Here is a 4,449-nt window from a genome sequence, read left to right as displayed (position 1 = left end):
TGCTAGCATGTTTGCGGTTGTGTAAGTGTATGCAAGTAGGTATAATTATATATGTATTCGTATAATTATTGTATTCACTAAGCTTTGCTTACCCTCTCGTTGTTTACTTTTTTTATAGGCTCGGGTGTTGACAAGGGTAAGAGCGTTCAATTGGATTAGTGATCTCCCGCTTGTTTTGTTAGGGGATGCTTTTGGGTGTTAGCTTTTGGAGTTCGACCGAGATTGGGTAGTTTAACCCCAAACACCATGCTCTAGCGTCGTTTGGAACTTAAACTTATATTAGGTCGAAACTTTTATTTTTGAACGAAACTCGTAAAATGGCCGATGTGGGCCCGATGATGTAAAACTTGATTTGATGATGAAAATCTCTTAGTTTCACTTATATTGACTTGTGGTAAAAAGGTTCTCGTTTGAAAGTGTCGGGAAGCGGGTTTTCCGCTCGTGTGAGTTGGATCCGTGATCAGTAGCTGGAAGACCATTGGGATGTCGTCCCAATTGCTTGGACGCCGTCCTAGTTATTTGAGCTGGACACCGTCCCAAATGTTTGGACGCCGTCCCACCTTTCTGAGCTGGACGCCGTCCAGGATTCTGGACGCCGTCCAGATGCACTGACATACAAAAAAAAAAAATTTTGGGTACGCGCTTTGAGTTTATGAAGTCGGGTTGTTACAAGTGGTATCAGAGCATGGTCTAAGGGATTTAAGTGACTTGAGATAGGCGCCTAGACTTAGACTTTTGTGTGCGCATTTATGCGGGACTTGTAGGACTTTGGGTCGGATCGGGATGGTTAGTGCATAGGTTTATGTGAACTAATCATGTGCTAATTGTTGTGTTGTGTTTAGCAATCATCAAGCGAGATGGACGTTGTACTAGCGAGTTAACGCGACGTGCTCGCATAGTAATGACTAGCTACCATCACTACGAGTGCAAATCGTGTCAAACAAGTAATGTACGACGATTGTTGAGCGAGATGGAGTAGTGTGGCGTATATGTATGTATATATGTAATCTGTCCTTCCGTTTTGTGGTTTAACCTAATTCGTTTTATAGAATGAAGACGAGAAATGGTCCTGATCATGATAACGGAAGTACAAGCGAGGACGCCGAGTTCTCACCCAAGGTCGAGGCCGTCTTTAAGAATTAAAAGCGGATTTTCTTGCGGACGTTCGAAAGGTTTTTCAAGATTCGGTTGATGAGCAAATAACCGATCTAATTAATGAACGAATGAAGGCCACTATCGAAGAGGCCCTTGACGCTAGGAATATCTACCCTCGCGGTGAAGGAGGTGAAGGAAGGCGGGACTTCCACTACAAGAACTTCAAGGATGCTCAACCCCCGATGTTTAATGGGGTGCGGGATCCTTTAAAAAGTACATGTTGGATCTCCGATATTGAGGGAGCTTTCCGTACCGCGGAATGTCCTCCCGAAAAGAAGACGAGGTATGGTTCTAGCATGTTACGCGAAGAAGCTAAGTTGTGGTGGGACGATAAAATTAACTTGTTTGGTGAAGAACAATGTATGGGCTTGACATGGGAGGAGTTCAAGAAAGAATTTTTCAGAGAATACCGAACTTCATCCGATCTCGATAGAATCCGGGACGAGTTGCACCATTTGCAACAAGGTTCCATGGATTTGGTTACCCTCAAGTCTACATTCTTGGCAAAGACTCGTTTTTGCCCGGAATATGTTGGTGATGATCATATGCTCATGAAGGATTTCTACCGTACTTTGAATGATGAGTACAAGGGGAAGATTAGTCGGGGTATGGCTAAGACTTTTGATGAATTGTTTGAGTTGGCTCGGGGTGTTGAGCCGGAGGTTCCAAGAAAGAGTGATTTCATGTTTTCCAAAAGAAAGTTTAAAGGTTTTAGTTACTCTAACGCCTCAAGCAAGAAGAGCAAGAGCAAGAGGGGGGCCGAAAGTGTCAATAGTGCAAAGAAGGGCACAACCGGTGGGTTTTCTTATACGTGCTACAATTGTGGGCAACCGGGTCATATGGCTCGTGAGTGTCCGAAACCACGTTCCAGAAACAAAATCACTTGTTTTAATTGCGGCAAAGAGGGGCATAAGAAGCCGGAGTGTCCCGATTTGCGAAATGACAATGTGAAACGGTTAGAGAAGGCGGCGGGTACGGCTAGGGGTCGCAACTATTTGATGACCAATGATGAAGCCAAACAATCGCACGAAGTTGTCTTAGGTACTTACATGGTTAATTCTAATCCGGCAAGGATTCTTTTCGATAGCGGTGCAAATTTGTCGTTTGTGTCTCCTAAATTTGTGCCTAAACTTAATAGACCGTTAGCTAAGTTAAGTCGTCCGATAGAAGTCGAAATAGCGGATGGCAAGACGGTGCTAGTGGTTGATGTGTGTAAAAATTGTGATGTTGTTTTTGGTGCCGAAACCTTTAAAATTGATCTTATTCCAATGACCTTGGGCGACTTTGATATTGTCGTTGGTATGGATTGGCTCGATCGTTATAGAGCCGATATTGCAAGCCATCATAAGTTTATTCGTGTGAAGACCCTAAGTGGGGGAGAGTTAATTATTCATGGTGATAAGCGAAGGAGACCGGTGCCGATATGCACTTTTGCACGGGCACGTCATTTTGTTGTTAGTGGTGGCATGGCTTTCCTTGCTCTTGTTGTTGATACTCGTAATGAGCCACCACCTATTCGTGAAATTCCAGTTGTTAGTGAATTCGAAGACGTTTTTCCGGACGAATTACCGGGTGTTCCGACGGAAAGACAAGTTGAGTTTCGTATTGAGTTGGTTCCGGGAGCTACTCCCATTGTTAAAACTCCTTATCGTTTAGCACCAACGAAAATGCAAGAGTTGTTAAATCAAACCCAAGAGTTGCTCGAGAAGGGTTTTATTCGACCGAGTGCTTCGCCATGGGGCGCTCCGGTGTTATTTGTGAAGAAGAAAGATGGTAGTATGCGTATGTGCATTGATTACCATGAGTTGAATAAAGTGACGATCAAGAATCGTTATCCATTACCTAGGATTGACGATTTATTTGATCAACTTCAAGGTGCAACGTATTTCTCTAAGATCGACCTACGGTCCGACTATCACCAAATGCGGGTCCGTGAGGAAGACATAGAGAAAACGGCTTTTCGAACGCGTTACGGGCATTATGAGTTTGTAGTTATGCCCTTTGGTCTTACGAATGCACCGGCGGCATTCATGGATCTTATGAACCGGGTGTGCCAACCTATGTTGGACAAGTCGGTAATAGTGTTCATTGACGACATACTAGTCTACTCGAAAAGTATGAACGAACATGAACGTCATTTGCGTGAAGTATTGAAGACGCAACGAAAGGAGAAGTTGTATGCAAAGTTCTCCAAATGTGAATTTTGGCTAAGGGAAGTTCAATTCCTTGGTCATATTGTGAACGAAAACGGTATTCAAGTAGATCTGGGAAAGAGTTGGGGATGACCGACTACGCCTACGGAAATCCGAAGTTTTCTCGGATTGGCCGGTTATTATCGTCGGTTTATCCAAGATTTTTATAAGATTGCTTCTTCGTTGACGAAATTGACAAGGAAGAATGCGAGATTTGTTTGGGAGAACGAGCAAGAAATTGCTTTTCAATTGTTAAAAGGGAAGTTGTGTCAAGCTCCGGTGTTAGTGTTACCGGAAGGTGTTGAAGACATGGTGGTTTATTGTGATGCTTCCTTAAATGGTCTCGGGTGTGTTCTAATGCAAAGAGGTAAAGTCATCGCTTATGCCTCTCGACAATTAAAGGAACATGAAATGAGGTATCCGACTCATGATCTTGAGTTGGCGGCGGTTGTGCATGCGTTGAAAATTTGGCGCCATTACTTGTATGGTGTCAAGTGTACGATTTATTCGGATCATAAGAGTTTGAAACATCTCTTTAATCAACGAGATTTGAATTATCGCCAACGTAGGTGGATGGATGTGGTGAAAGACTACGATTGTGAAATACTTTATCATCCGGGTAAGGCGAATGTGGTCGCGGATGCATTGAGTCGAAAGAGTCAACATCCGGCGATAAAAGTGGGGTCGTTACGTTTGATTATTACCAACGATTTTCTTGAAAAGCTTGGCGAGATTCAAATAGAGGCTTATGTTCACAACAAGCATACGGAGCGAATCGTGGGCCAATCAGAGTTTATTACTTTGGGTCCGCGTGGTTTGTTGTCTTTTCAAGGAAGGGTGTGGGTGCCTAAGATGGGTGATTACCGACGAGTGCTACTTGATGAAGCACATAAGTCAAAATACTCCATTCATCCGGGCGCGACGAAAATGTATCTTGACTTGAAGAAAGATTATTGGTGGCCGGGCATGAAGCGTGATGTTGTGAAGTATGTTGAGCAATGCGTCACGTGTTTGCAAGTAAAAGCCGAACACCAAAAGCCGTATGGTAAATTGCAACCGTTAGAAATTCCGAAATGGAAATGGGAGCACATTACCATGGATT

Source organism: Rutidosis leptorrhynchoides, chromosome 8 (genome assembly GCF_046630445.1).
Source record: "Rutidosis leptorrhynchoides isolate AG116_Rl617_1_P2 chromosome 8, CSIRO_AGI_Rlap_v1, whole genome shotgun sequence".
Taxonomy (NCBI): Eukaryota; Viridiplantae; Streptophyta; class Magnoliopsida; order Asterales; family Asteraceae; genus Rutidosis; species Rutidosis leptorrhynchoides.
The sequence above is the reverse complement of the archived record's forward strand: the minus strand, read 5'-3'. Positions refer to the sequence as shown.